General features: G+C 37.9%; 1 pseudogene; it reads left to right on the top strand.

The window, feature by feature from the left end:
• The first annotated feature begins 11,761 nt into the window (after nucleotides 1-11,761).
• The window catches only part of LOC105530320, a 5,858-nt pseudogene continuing 1,425 nt past the window's right edge, over nucleotides 11,762-16,194 (top strand).

Raw genomic sequence — 16,194 nt, 5'->3', positions numbered from 1 at the left:
ATAATAATAATAATCAGCAAAGTAAACAGACAACACAAGGATGGGACAAAATATTCACAAACTATGCAACCAACAAAGAACTAATATCCAGAATCTATAAGAAACTCAAACAAATCAGCAAGAAAAAAAAGCAAACAATCCCATCAAAAAGTGGGCTAAGGACATGAATAGACAATTCTCAAAAGAAGACATACAAACAACTAGCAAACATATGAAAAAAGGCTCAACATCACTAGTGATCAGGGAAATGCAAATCAAAACCACAATGAGATACCATCTTTTTCCTGCAAGGATAGCCATAATTAAATTAAAAAACAATAGATGTTGGCATGTGTGTGGTGAAAATGCAACACTTTTACACTGCTGGTGGTAATGTAAACTGGTACTAGCTCTATGGAAAGCAGTGCGGAGATTTTCCTTAAAGAACTAAAAGAAGGTCTACCATCCAATCCAGCAATTCCACTACTGGGTATCCACCCAGAAGAAGAAAAGTCATTATATGAAGAAAACATATGCACACACATGTTTATAGCAGTGCAATTCACAATTGGACAAGTATGGAACCAACCTAAGTGCTCATCAACCAACAAGTGAATAAAGAAAATGTGGTATATATACACTATGGAATACTACTCAGCCATAAAAAGGAATGAAATAAAGTCTTCTGAAGCAACTTGAAAGGAGCTAGAGGCCATTATTCTAGGTGAAGTAATTCAGGAATGGAAAACAAAATTTCATATGTTTTCATTTATAAGTGGAAACTAAGCTATGAGGATACAAACGTATAAGAGTGATACAAGTGACTTTGGGTACTACTTTATGGTACTACATATTTGGGTATAGTGTACACTGCTCAGGTGTTGAGTGCACCAAAATCCCAGAAATCACCACTAAAACACTTTTCCATGTAACCGAAACCACCTTTATCCCAAAAACTATTGAAATAAAAATAAAAACTAAAAAAAAGAAAATATACTCACAATGAAATAAAATAAAGGAAATCTCAGTAAAAAAGTAGAAAATATAAAAAGTAAACAAATGGAAATAATAGACCTAAATTAAATTTAAAATATCTATATTAAAGCATTCACAAGGTGATCCAAACAGAATAATGAAGATGATAAACAGCCAAAGAGAAACAGAGGCAAAAAACAAAGCAAACAAATAGGAATAAATAACAAAATGATAGAGCTAAATCAGTAGATGAGACTTCTTCAGTACATTTTTTCAATATAGTTCCTCTGGACCTAAAGACCTGCAAACTAAAAGGACCAGTTATTCACCACTCCCATCAACCCTTCTCCTTCAGAATGTTTCCTTTGGCTCTGTCCTCTGAGCTAAGTGCTGGGTTCTGCCCTCTGAGTCATCCTTTCTTTTCCGTAAGAAATGGCCTGAGTTTGCAACTTAAGAAGCAGACTGAGAGTCTGCTTCCTGCACACAGAAAGTTGGGGAACCAAAGGTCTGTTTTTACTTTGCACTAGCTCTGTCTCTTCTAGTCCTCTTTGTCAGTTCCATCAATATAATCTCCATTAAAAACTTTGTGGATTTTCTATGAATGTCATTGGGATTCACCTATTAGATAAAAGAGCACTCATGATCTTTTTGAGACATGCTACTCTCTATCTTGGGTCAATGCTGTCAAGACAATTAAAAATCCTATTGTTTATCAGAGAGGGTCTATGAGACACACCCAAAAAACTTTAGAATATGAACAGTTCATTCTTTGGTTTACTTCCCTCTTCTCCTACTTCATCAGTGGCAAATAAAACCCCAAGTTGCCACTTTTTATATTTTCATGCAAATCTCCCCAAAAAGATCTAGGAGTTCATTGGGAACTCCTTCTACTTCCATCCTGTGGCAGGTGACAACGTTACCCAACTTTCCACCATTACAAAATAAGACCCCTAGCTTCTCATATTTTTCTCACTGTCCTTCAAGTCCTCACAATAATCTCTTTGAGGCCTTTCTAGTTTTACAGTTTCATGGAGGCTTTTTCCTGCTTTTACTTACCACCTACATGCAAAGGCCATGCTTTAACTTCTTTTTATGGGGATACGCCCTTCCCATTACCAAATTCTCAGTCAGCTTTTTATTGCTATATAAACTCCCCAAAAAATTGATGGCTTAATAAACAACCACTTCATTACATCTCACATTTTTGTACATCAGGAATTCAGACAGAACTCACTGTATGGCTCTTCTACTCCATGTGGCATTGACTGGAGTCACTCAGTGGTTTTCAGCTGGTGATGCCAGTGAGCAGAGCCAGAGGATACAAGACAACTTCACTCACTTGGCAGAAATGACATGGAGGCTGGACTCAACTGGAGCTCTCTTCTCTCTCATTTGGTCTTTCAAGCAGGATATGTGGATTTTTACATGGAAGGTCAAAACTCCAAGGGACCTGGGGGGAAGTTTTCCAGCCTTCTTAAAGGCAAAGCCCGGAACCAGCTTTGGGTCACCTTTCTTGTGCTCTGTTGATCAGTCACAGACCAACCCAGATTCTAGGGTAGGAGAAACCGACCCCATCTCTTTGTGGGAGGACTGTCAAAGAACTTTCAGTCCTTTTGAATCTGCTATACCAAGATAGAAGAATATTTTCCTAATAAAAACAGCTTCAAAAATTCTAAAATCCATGGTGAAAAGCTGAAAACATTTCCTTTAAGGTCAGGTAAAGATAAGGATGCCAGCTCTCACCATTCCTATTCATCATTTTACTGGAGTGTCAACCAGTACAGTAAGGCAAGAAAAAGTTCTTAAAAATCTGAACAAAATACTGCCTTTAGTTGGAGACGGTACAGAAGAAGACAAAGCAATATTTAATAGATTATTAGAATTGTTTTAAGTTTACCAAGATTTCAGGATATACGATAGAAAATTGTATTGAAAATATAACTGGTTTTAATATACCAGCAAAAATTGGTTAGAAAATACAATTTTTAATGATATAATTTACAACCACAAGAAAAAATATTAAGTACTTGAGAACAAACCTCACAAAGCACACATATGCCCATTATAAAGGAAATTAGAAAATATTGTTGAAAGATATTAAAGAAAACCTAAATCGATACATAGGGAGCAATACAACATTTTTTAATAAGAAGATTCAATATTCAAATAGAGTAAATTTTACCTAAATTCATCTGTAGATTTCATGTGATACTGATTAAAACCTCAAGAGAGTTTTCCAGCAAGTTAAGCAAGCTGATTCTAAAATTTATCTCAAATAGTAAAGGAACAGGAAAAGCCAAAACACTTGTTAAATAACAAGAAGGTAGGTGGACTTGCCCTGCTAGATATCAAGTTCTGTTATAAAATTGTAATAATTAAGATAGTTCAAGGATAGGCAAACAAACTAGGTTAAAGGAATACGGAAAGCAGAAACAGTCCTATAAAGAGAAATATACTTAATTTATGGAAGATTATATACTTCAGATTAGTGTAGAAAGGATGGAACGTTCAATAAAAGTTCTAGATTAATTGGTTATTACAGAGAAGAGAATAAAATTTAATCTATACTTCCCAACATGTACAAAAGTTAATTTATGGTAGACTAAAATCTTTTATTTGAAAGGTAAAACTATAAAACTTTTAGAAGGTAATATAGAAAACTATCTGTAGGACCCTAGGAGAGTAAATGATTTCCTAAAGAAGACCAAACAAAGGCTAACTGTTAGGATTCTCCAGAGAAACAGAAGCAATAGAATGTATGTATATACGGAAAATGATATAAGGAATTGCCTCACACAATTATGGAAACTGAAATATCCCAATATCTGCAATCTACACACTGAAGTCTCAGAAGAGCTAATGGTGTAGTTTCAGTCCAAATTCCAGCAGGCTTAGAACTCAGAAAGAGCTCATGTTTCAGTTCAAGTCCAGGGAAGGAAAGAGCCAATGTCCCAGCTCATGGCAGGTAGGCTGGAGGAATTCTCTCTTATGCAAGGGAGGATCAGCCTTTTAGTTCAGTTCAGGCTCTCAACTGACTGGATGAGTCCCATCCACATTAGAGAGTACAGTTGTTTTGCTGATCTTCCAATTCAAATGCTAACCTCATCCAGAAACACCCTCACAGACACACCCGGAATACTTGACCAAATGTCTGGGCACTTTGTGACCCTCACATTGACATATAAAATTAGCCATGACACTCACCATAAGGGAAATGTTTGATAAGTTCAACCACATTGAAATTAAGAACTTCTGTTCATCCAAAGTTACCACTGACAATTTAAAAGCAAGCCACAAAGGAGGAAAGAACAACTGCAACATAAGTAACTGTCTTAGTCAGTGTGGGCTACTACAGTAGAATACCATAGAATGAGTGGCCTCATCCACAAACATTGATTTCACGCAGTTCCAGATGCTGCGATGCCCAAGAGCAAGGTGCCAGCAGATCCAGTCTCCAATGAGGGCCCCCATCTTGGTTTTCAAACAGGCACCTTATTCTTACTCTTTTATCTGCACATGATGAAAAGAATGTGCTCTAGTCTCTTTCTCTTCCTATAAAGACACTAATCCATCATGGGGGCTTGACTCTCATGGTCTCACCTACACCTAGTCCCCACTTCCGAATACCATCCCACTGGCAGCTAGGGCTTCAACACATAAATTTTAGGGAGACATGAACACGCAGTTTGTAACAGTAACTAAGAAAGGATTAATATCTAGACTGTGTAAACAGCTCCTATAAATCAACCTGACTTATAATCAAAGAAATAAGATTAAAATAAAAAAGATATCACATTTCACACCCAAAATGATATAGGAGTTAAGAAGAAATCACTTAGACATATAGTAAGGGCATGGGAGTCCTCGGTAAGGCTTTTCTCTTAATGAAAAACAGCCCCAAATCATTTTCTAACAAAGAGCAGCCTGTAAAGTCGAGCAACATTGATAAGCAAGCTGGGAGCTTGCACAGGTAAGTGCTGACAGGAACTAGGGACTAGACATATTCAAGATGGAGGCTCCATCTTCCCTTCTCTTTGTCAGCTACCTGTAGAGTAAAGAGCAGACAAGATGGCCTGATCAACTGGAAAGCCCATTTGCATAATAAGATTAGGATGAGGCAACCAGCCTTCCCCACATGCCATGTAAGTGTCATACTTGATGGAACCAATGTACATAAATCAGACACTGCCTTCAGCTTGCATATAAAATCTGCTGTGGTCTGCCACCTTCCCCGTTTTTCCAGCCTCTCTCTCTCTCTCTCTCTCTTTCTATTGCAAAGGGTTGCTCTCCTCTCTCCTTTCTTCTGTCTATTAAACTTTCCACTCCTTAAGCCACCCACATGTGTCCATGTCCTAAATCCTTTCTCGGCACAAGACAGCAAACTCCAGGGTATATACCCCAGACAAGGTGGCCATTTCAAAAAGATTCGTAAGACAACATCAAGTGTTGGTAAAACTATGGAGCAACTTTTCTACATGCCAGTTGGGAGATAAATTGGTATAATTGCTTTAGAAAATTATTTGGCACTACCTAGTAAAGATGAACGTGCACATATTGTGACCCAGCAGGTCTACTCTTGGGCATATAACCTAAAATCTTAGAGCAACTCTTATCCTTGGTGTGACAAGACCTGTACAAAAATATTCTTACCAGTAATATTTATAATAGCCAAATTCTGGAAACAGTCCAAATGCCCATCAGCATTAAAATGAATACATCAATTATGGCATATACATATATTGAAATATTATATGGCAGTGACAAACTGTAGTCACATACATCACCATAATATGAGACATGAGTCACGGAAGAATGTAATCATAATAGTAATGATAACGATAACAGTGAATATGTAAATTGCTTACTATTACCAAACTCTTGACTAAGTGCCATATATATAATTTAATTCCACAAGAATGCTATGAGGCGTGTACAGTTACTGTTAGCATTTTACGGATGTGGAAATTATGACTGAACAGATGAAATAACTTTCCCAAGTTGATACAGCTTCCCACCGAGGTGATGAAGTGGGATCTCAAGCCCAGAAAATTTGAATACAGAGTCCATTGGGTGAAGTGAGGCATATTCAAAAATTGGCATAACCAAGCACTGTATTTGGGAATACACACATACATGTTCATTATGATATGAAGAAAACTATGGGAATCATTTACAGAAGATTATTCCTCTGAGTGCAATTGAGGGGGAGGACAATTTAATAATTTTCAAATTACCAGAATTATTTTATTTCTTAGACTGAATGATGGGCATATGGTTGTTCAGTTTATTATAATTATTTAATATTTGCCTATGCACTGGATATATATATATATGTATATAGTATGTGAACACACTTCATGCTATTGTCATATATGCTTTTCTCTTTATCATCTACTTTGCTCTCAGATTTAAGCAAGATTTGTCCTTAACACAAACGTGCAGTCTATAATAGTAATTAAGAAAGGATTAATAAAATATCTAGACTATGTAAACAACTCCTATGACTCGACTTCACTTATAATCAAATAAATACAATTGAAAATAAAAATATCTCATTTCACATCCACAAGATTGGTAAAACAACACCAAATGTTGACAAGAGTATGCAGCAACTCTTCTACTCTTTGAAAATCAAAGCCAGCATATACACCATGGAATACTATGCAGCCATAAAAAAGGATGAGTTTGTGTCCTTTGTAGGGACATGGATGCAGCTGGAAACCATCATTCTCAGCAAACTATCACAAGAACAGAAAACCAAACACCGCATGTTCTCAACTGAACAATGAGATCACTTGGACTCGGGAAGGGGAACATCACACACCGGGGCCTATTATGGGGAGAGGGGAGGGGAGAGGGGTGGCATTGGGAGTTATACTTGATGTAAATGATGAGTTGATAGGTGCTGACGAGGTGATGGGTGCAGCACACCAACATGGCACAAGTATACATATGTAACAAATCTGCACATTGTGCACATGTACCCTAGAACTTAAAGTATAATAACAAAAAAAAAAAAGAAAGAAAGAAAATCAAAGCCAGCGGGAGACTTCTTTCTTATCACACCCCTTCCCTGTAGAAGTGATTTGGTGTGATCTTGTCCATAAATTAAGATAGGAAAAAAACAAAACAAAACAAAATATGGAGGAAAGATTAATTAATACTTATTTTTATTATCTTTTATTTTTAATTGACAAATAATAATTGTATGTGATGTACAATGTGATGTTTTGGTACATGTATACATTGTAGAATGATCACACTCCACATGACCTCACATATTTATCATTTCTTTGTGATGAGAACATTTAAAATCCACTCTTTTCGAAACACATTATACAGTGGTAGAGGAAGGAAATATGATTGAGGAGAAAAAAAATTGATAAGGTAAGAGGAAAAGAGTAGAAATGAAAGATAGAGCTGGAGATAAGGTGACACCAGAGAGAGACAAAGGAAAGAAAGATTAGTGCGTGTTTTTCTGAGTACACTGCATGGTTTATCTATGAAATGCTGAAAAGAATTCACTTTATGGCTTTAGACTCTTGGATATGGTCCACTGTTGTTGCCTGCTGGGAGAGGTCTAATATACATCCAACTATCCAGGGTGCCCAATGAACATCAAATGATTGATTTCTAACTTACCTTTAGCCACCTCAGTCACTATTCATCAATAATTAAGGGATATATTCATTTGACATCAAATGCAAAAAGAAAATCCAAAGACATCAAGGCATGGGTTTAAATAGATGCATTTACACTGATATTAACTTCAGCATATCAATCAATCTCACCCTGGGAGGGAGATAGGAATTAGTGTGCTCCTAGAAAGCATTTATTTGAACATTTTACGTTCTTATAACTCTATGCACTGAAAAAAGCTATTCCTTGGACACCAGCAAGTAAACTTATAAAGTATGACATGTCAGGCCCTGATTTATCACCGTATTGGGTATTTTTCAAGATAAAACACTAGAAACCAAAAATCTATTAAAAATTCCAAACTTACAATAATCAAAGAAATATGGATATAATCAATGAGACTTCAATACATCATATTCAAGCAGATTATTATAATATCTAATTTTGCAGAAGGTGAGAGAAAATGTACATTCTCACATCATAATGCTTCATAACTTGTATAAGAAGACTTAATGATGTGCCTATTTTTGACATAATAATTTCATATCCAAGAATTTGACCTAAGGAAATTATCATGAATATCTTGAAAGTTTTCACTACAGGAATGTTCATTTCAATGCTATTATAGAAGTGAACAGTGAAAAGTAATGTCCAACCACACGGGATTAAATGAGGGCACATTTATTGAATGGAATAAAACTGCTTAAACGATAGCAAAAAAACAGAAAGTAACATCAAAAAATTAAAATATGTTAAATGGAAAAATAATTTTTAAACTTCATACATAAAACTCTATTGTTGGCTTGAAATAAAGGTTTCAAAAGAGGGAGTGGGAAGGAAAAATGGATGTGAAACCTGCTGACAAAGAAGTGTGAAAACCTTCACAATTGCCTAAGTCCATCCTTGTCTAAATATCTCAAAACCTAACTTCTTGTTCTGAATTGTATTTTATGAAAGATAAGCCATGTGTCTCTAAAAGCATACTCTTCAGACAGAAATGATTAAAAATATTAAAATGACCTTGGGTTATTGATAACAAAAAGAGAACAAATGTAATGAGAATGCATTTTGCATACTGTCCCATTAAGACTTTCTGTGCATGGCTGATGCAGGAAACTAAAATGATCAGTGATGTCAAATCCCACAGGAAAGTAAAATCTTGGGCCAGCCGGAGCTCTGTAATCACAGGTGATCGTTCATGAGAATGCCACTAGCCCATCTCCTCAAGTGATGTATTAGCCCTGGCTGATTGATTTAGAACTTTGCAAGGGCAATTCTAAAGACTTACACATTTTTATTTAAAGGAAAGTTTCTTTCACACACTTCCTAATGGAAGTTTACATATTCTTTTCCATGAAAAACAGGGTTAGGGTAAATCCTAATGGTATTCAGGATTGTCTACCCCTCTCATATAAGTTTAAAGAGAAAATGATGATGAAGTAAGAAGGCAAAGATTTTTACATCTGAAAGACAGAATAGTTGAAGAGGTGTGTTTTAAAGAAGACATAAAAGTGATGAAGATCATGCTTTTGTTGACCATAAACACAGCCACCAAATCCCAAAATACTAAACATGAGCCAGAAAGGAGGTAGTTCTGGAACAACTTTACTAAACATATGGAACTCATTTTCCCCAATAAATTATGTGAGACAAAATTGGAATAGTCCAAGAAGGGGTTGATCAGGGCTTTCTTGTCTATGGATTTAAAACAGAAAGAGAATAGTAATGTCCATCCATGAAGACCATCCCAGCAAAAATAGCCAAGCGCCTCCAAACACATGTTCTTGTGTCATTGACAGTCAACAAATAGATTCTGTGAAATGGCCTCTCTTGCATTTTTATCTGCATTGGCACCATGCCTGGTACATGGTGGATACTCAAAGCACATTTCTTCAATGACATTGAATACAATCTGCATATCCCAGCTCCCTCCAGACCATCATTAATCTTCAATCTGCTGTGTCCTTGCTCTTAGGAGAAGGAAAACTGGAAGTCAAAGACCCTTATGAGAATTAGAATCCCCCAAATACTTCTCAAACTCGGTAAAAACATAAAAGTCAGATATTCTCCCTTTATAGAAACATTAAAATGATTAAGATAGTCACTAATGTATTCTTGAGTTTCTTAAGGACAGAAGTTTCTTAATGTCAAGTTATTATATTAAAAGGAAGCACATAGCAGGAATTCAATTAATAAAAATCACCTAATATTTGTATCTGTAATTTTAATATAAAAACTCCATTTAGCAAAGAATCTTATAGCACCACACCTTCTCCTCTTTTATTCAACAATTGTTTAATAAAATTGTTACTTACTGATCAGTTTTTCAAAAGGTATATAACTACAAAGTTATGATTTGAGTTTTATCTTATCTTTGGAGAAATAAAATTTGTAAGAAAATGATCCTCCCCGCCCCTGCCCCACCCCCCAATTTTTTTCTCTCTACCATCTTTTCTTATGTGGAACTCAAGATGCCCCATGCAGGTAGTTCAAAATGCATGACTACCATGCCAAGACTTCCAACATCTGTCACTGAAAGGAGGCAGACAAAATGCTATAAAATGCACTGACATGATGGCTTTTACAGACTTGCATATAAAAAGTCTCAAGGTATTTCTTTCCAAATCGTTCCAGGGATCTTTCAAGCCTTCTGCTGAACCATAAGGAATGTACCATGTATTTACCACATTTCTTCACTGGCCTTCTGGAACCCACTCTTGCAGCTGCAGGGAATAACAACAACCAAGACCTTCACAAGGTCCCTTGCTGTCACTTCACATATTAATCAAAGAAAAGTCCCAAAAGAAAATGTGTCCAAGAAATCTAAATTCACTGTTTCTACAACATCCTGATCACCTGCAGAGATATAGGGTGAGTCTAAGTCCTCAGAACTAAACTCCATACATCAGACAAAACTAACAAATCAGAGCAGGGCTTTCATGTCATGAAATAATTACTAAGTGTAGAGGACAACAGGCATAAAAAGTGGAGGGAAAAATATTTTCTCTTGATTCCCATAGATACTATTTTTCTTACTTTGAAAAATTTCAAATCTACACAAAAATTAAAGAAATGTCTAGTGAATATTGGTATACGCTTGCCTATACACACCAACTATTAATAATCTTGTGGCTCCTGCTTCATCTCTCTATATAGGTATTGCTATGGTCGGAATGTTTGTGTCCCCCTGAAATTCATATGTTGAAATATCTAACCCCCAGCATGATGATATTAGTAGTAAGAACTTTGGGGAGGTAGAACCCACATGAATGGAATTATCGCCCTTCTAAAAGAGGTCTGAAAAAGACCCTTCATCTCTTTTACCCCATAGGGACACAGTGAAAAGGTGGCATCTATGAACCAGAGTGTAGGTTCTCTCACCAGACACCAAATCTGCTGATGCCTTGATCTTGGACTTCCCAGACTCTTGAACTGTGAGAAATAGATTTCTGCTGTTTATAAGCACTCCAGTCTATGGTATTTTGTTATAACATCCCAAAAGGACTAATACAGGAACCTACACACACCTCTTTCTGTCAAGCGATCATAAAGTACGTTGGAAACAACATGACAGTTTATCCCTAAGTATTTTAGCACATAACTCTCACAAACAAGGACATTCTCTCACACAACCTAACACCATTACCAGGCATTTTTTTGTTTGTTTGTTTGTTTGTTTGTTTGTGACGGAGTTTCACTCTTATCGCTCAGGCTGGAGTGCAGTGGCATGATCTCGGCTCACTGCAACCTCCGCCTCCTGGGTTCAAGCAATTCTCCTGCCTTAGCCTCCTGAGTAGCTGGGATTACAGGCGCCCACGACCACGCCTGGCTAATTTTTGTATTTTTAGTAGACATGGGGCTTCACCACGTTGGTCAGGCTGTTCTCAGACTCCTGACCTCAGATGATTCACCCGCCTAGGCCTCCAAAAGTGCTGGGATTACACGCATGAGCCACCACACCCGGCCTACCAGGCCTTTTAAAAAGTCAAGTCAGGGGCTGCAGCAGTGCTGGCTGTAGGTGATGACATGGTGAGGAGTGGGTTTGGGGCATGAGAATCACAAGGCAGTTTCCAAGCCTCTCTCTTTACGTCTCTGGGTCTTCTCAGAGAAACAAGGCTGAGAAAATTACTTTTCCCACTAAAACACACCAAGTATATGCCCAGTCTTCATGAAAGTGAACAGAGAAATGAAGCACCTTTATGTGGGTGGCCTTGGCCAGGACATTTCTGAGACAGACCTACAAAATCAGTTCAGCAGATTTGCAAAGGTTTCGGATGTGGAGATCATCACACGGAAAGACGACCAAGGAAACCCACAGAAAATCTTTGCATATATCAACATCAGTGTAGCAGAAGCAGACCTGAAAAAATGTATGTCTGTTCTAAATAAAACAAAATGGAAAGGTGGAGCATTGATTGGCCCAAGAGAAAGAAGAAGCAAAAGCTAAGAAAGGAAAATCAACAACAGGTAACACCAACTTGTTAGAAAAGATAGGAGGAGTGGAATTCCATATGAAAGCTGTGCCAGGGTATAAGAATTGGGTTGTGAGCAAATTCAGAAGAGTGTTACTTGTTCTTCACCTTAAAAATTATCATAAATATAAAATTATAAAATATGATCCCTCAAAATCCTACCACAACCTAAAGAAGATAGGGGAGGATTTCACAAACACCGTTCCTATATCCAGCTTGACTTGGGAATTGGAAGGAGGGAATTACCCTATGAGTAAGAAATGGTGAGGAGAATTCTCTGACTTCCACAGCCCTCCCAAGAAGATGATAAAAGTGCAGAGGAATGAGAGTTCCACTGGGTCTCTGACCATGAGTCCAAGGCCCAGGTGGGTCATAGAGATACCACCCTTAACACAGCAACAGGCTGCACAGAAAAGAACTTGTGATTGCATTACTTCTTCTAAATCACCTCCTGTACTTGTTTCTGATACTCAGAAACTTAAAAATCTACCTTTTAAGACTTCTGGCTTGGAAACTGCCAAGAAGAGAAATAGCATTTCTAATGATGATATTGATTCTGAAGATGAATTAAGAATGATGATTGCAAAAGAGGAAAACTTAGAGAGAACTGTACAGCCCTCAATAAATGAATCTGAAAATGATCCCTTTGGAGTTGTAAGGGATGATTTCAAATCAGGAGTTCACAAATTGCATTCTTCAATAGGTTTAGGTATCAAAACTAATGTCTCTTGCCATGACAGTGATGATATTATTAGAAATGATTGTATGACTCAGGAGATACAGATGAAATCATTGCGATGAAAAAAAAATGTTGCTAAGGTCAAAAACAGTACAGCATTTTCACAATTGGAAAAATCTACAGACAAGAAAACTTCCTTCAAAAATAGAGAAATCTGTGAGCTTTCTGATCACTGTATTAAAGTATGAAAAAGAAAAAACAATGTAGAGTCAGCCCTCGGTCATGGATTAAAGCCTCTTAATCACAAATCTCCCTCTCAGTGCAGTAGCGGTGAAGATGCTGATTCTGCATCAGAATTAGCTGACTCTGAAGGAGACAAGGAGTAAAAAAAAAAAAAAAAAAAAAAAAAAAAAAAAACTGCCTTCGTGTGAATCTTACTTTAGCTGATTTGGAACAATTGGCTGGCACTGATCAGAAAGTTCCAAATGAAGATACTGAGAGTGACGGACCAGAAACCATGACACAATGCAAGTCTGGGCTTCAAGAGCCCCAACACTCCCACTGGCCTCCACAGACGCAGACAGTGTATTTGTCCTGAGGACATTGTGGCTTCTCTGTTAGAAGGAGAGGAGAGCACCTGTGGCAAACAGAAACCAAAGGAAAACAACTTAAAGCCAAAATTCCAGGTTTTCAAGGGAGGAGGCTGTTTATATGAAAAGGAGTCAATTAAAAAAAAATCATTGAAAGACAATGTTGCCTCTAACAATATTAATAAAGATCAGAATTCCATGAAACATGTGGATCCCAGTATCATATCCATGGAAGATGGGTCCCCATATGTTAATGGCTTTTCAGGTGAACTGCCTCCATGCCAACATGCAAAGAAGGCGAATGGCCTAAACTATATTCAGCCTCAAAAAAGACAGAACACTGTAATCCCAGTACTTTGGGAGGCCGAGGCGGGCAGATCACGAGGTCAGGAGATCGAGACTATCCTGGCTAACACAGTGAAACCCCGTCTCTACTAAAAATACAAAAAAATTAGCCAGGCGCGGTGGTGGGCACCTGCAGTCCCAGCTACTCAGGAGGCTGAGGCAGGAGAATGGCGTGAACCTGGGAGGGGGAGCTTGCAGTGAACTGAGGAAGCACCACTGCACACTCCAGCCTGGGCGACAGAGCAAGACTCCGTCTCAAAAAAAAAGAAAAGAACACTTTTGAGAGCCAGGATCGCAAGGCAGTGTCCACTAGCAGTTCTGAAAAGAGAAGTAAGAATTCTATTTCTAGTTTACTGCCATTAGAAGGTAAGAAGTCCTTAAGTCTTAGTGCAAAGACTCACAATATAGGCTTTGACAAAGACAGCTGCCATAGTGCCACAAAGACAGAAGCTTCAGAGGAAGAGAGGTCTGACTCAAGCAGCCTCACATCTCTTGAGAAATCACCAAAGGTCTTATCCAAGGACACCGAGGAAATCAAAACTGATTTCTCACTTTCTATTAGTAATTCGTCTGATCTGAGTGGTAAGGATAAGCATGCTGAAGATGATGAGAAGCACTTGGCAGCCTTGAAAACGAGGCAAAAAGCAAAAGAAGTGCAGAAGAAGCTGGTGTACAATGCTCTGACAAATGTGGATGGTCATGCAGAGGATAAGCTAATGCACATCATCTTCAGTTCTGACAGTGAATGTGAAACAGAGGAGATATCTACTCAGGAGGACAGCCGTCCAGGAGAGGAATGGGTGAAAGAGTCTATGGGTGAAACATCGAGGAAGCTGCCTGATAGCAGTGATGATGAGGAATCTGATTCTGAAGATAACAGTAACAGGCTCAAAATTAAACCTCAGTTTGAGGGCAGAGCTGAACAGAAGCTCATGGATTTACAGTCGCACTTTGGCACTAATGACAGATTCTGCATGAACTCTTGATTTCAAGAAAGTGCCAGTGAAGAGGAACAGGAAGAGTTAAATGAAAAGAAGACTGCTAGGAAGAAGAGAGCCTGCTGAAGGAGAAAAGAAAGCCCTGAATGTTGTACAAAGTGTTTTGCAAATCAACTTAAGCAATTCTACAAAGAATCGGTAGCTGCTAAGAAATTTAAAGACAGCATACATGATGATCCAACGAAGCAAGACCGTGCCACTTACGAAAGAAAAAGACACGATAAACCAGAAGAAAGTAAAGAAAAACAAAAAAAGAAAAGGGAGGAAGCTGAAAAGCTATCTGAGGTGTCCAAAGAAAGGTATCATAACATTGCTATGGATCTGAAAGAAATATTTCGAACTTCAAAATATACCAGTGAAAAGGAAGCGGACATACCCTGGAATGAGGAGTGTGGTAAAGAGAAACCTGAGGAAATCCAGGACCCTGCAGCTCTGAGCAGTGGGGCTGAGCAGCCCAGCAGGTTCACATTCTCCTTTTTTGATTCAGACACTAAAGACATAAAGGAAGAGACTCACAGAGGTGAAACAGACGGGTTCTGGAGACGAGAAAGACCCGTGTTTCCAAGACAGCAGTTCCGAAGGGGAAGATGTTCCTGAAGGAACAGATCACAGAAAGTCCAGTCCTGGAGAAGCATCATTACCTGAGAAAGAGACCACTAGATTTTTCTTTTTCTCTAAGAATAATGAAGGACTTCAAGCAGGTTCTGATTTATTCTAGAGAGGAGCGGGAAGTAATATTAGCAGGAACTCTTGGGACGCCGGAACAGACAACCTGCCTATGGATTGTCGGAAGAAACATAAAGATGCAAAAAGGAAAATGAAACCAAAATAATAAATAGCAGCATTGAGTATGATGCCGAATGTGAACAAGGCTCACCTAAGGAAACGGACCCGGAAAATAGTTTTAGCTGACAAAAAAAGAAATTTCAGAGTGGAGGAATTTTAAAAATCTGGCTGATGGAATATCATTCTGGTTGTCACCTTTTTCTGTGGAACTCCTCTGCATTTCTTCCTAAGTAATTACTTCAGAAAGTTAAATTCAACTTCTTAAAAAGGAAAAAAAAGTGAATTCAATAACATCATGAAACATCTTAGCCATACTCAAATTGCCCCACTTGTCCCCAAAATGTCTCTTACAGCTGTTTAAAATTCAGCATCCAGCCAAGTTCACACATTACGTTTGGATGTTGTATTTCTTTAGTCTTCCATTGTGACCCTCTGATCTTCCTGACACCAAATCCTTTGACAAGTCCAAGCCAATTGTTCTACAGAATGTTCCATCTCCTGAATTTATTTGACAGTTTCCTCATGATTGGATTTAGACAAGACATTTCTGGCAAGGACTCTACTTAGGTTATGCTGTGTACCTCCCACTCCATCACATCCAGAGGCATCTAATAGCCTGACCCATGGTCGCAATGGGGAGTTTGACGATTTGGGACAATGGTGACTGCCAGATCTCTCCATTGCAAAGGCATACTCTATCACATCGTAATTAATAAATAATACATGGTGTG

The sequence above is a fragment of the Mandrillus leucophaeus genome, unplaced genomic scaffold, assembly GCF_000951045.1.
Source record: "Mandrillus leucophaeus isolate KB7577 unplaced genomic scaffold, Mleu.le_1.0 Scaffold81, whole genome shotgun sequence".
Classification (NCBI taxonomy): domain Eukaryota; kingdom Metazoa; phylum Chordata; class Mammalia; order Primates; family Cercopithecidae; genus Mandrillus; species Mandrillus leucophaeus.
Note: the sequence above shows the minus strand (reverse complement) of the source record. Positions and strands in the feature narration are given on the sequence as shown.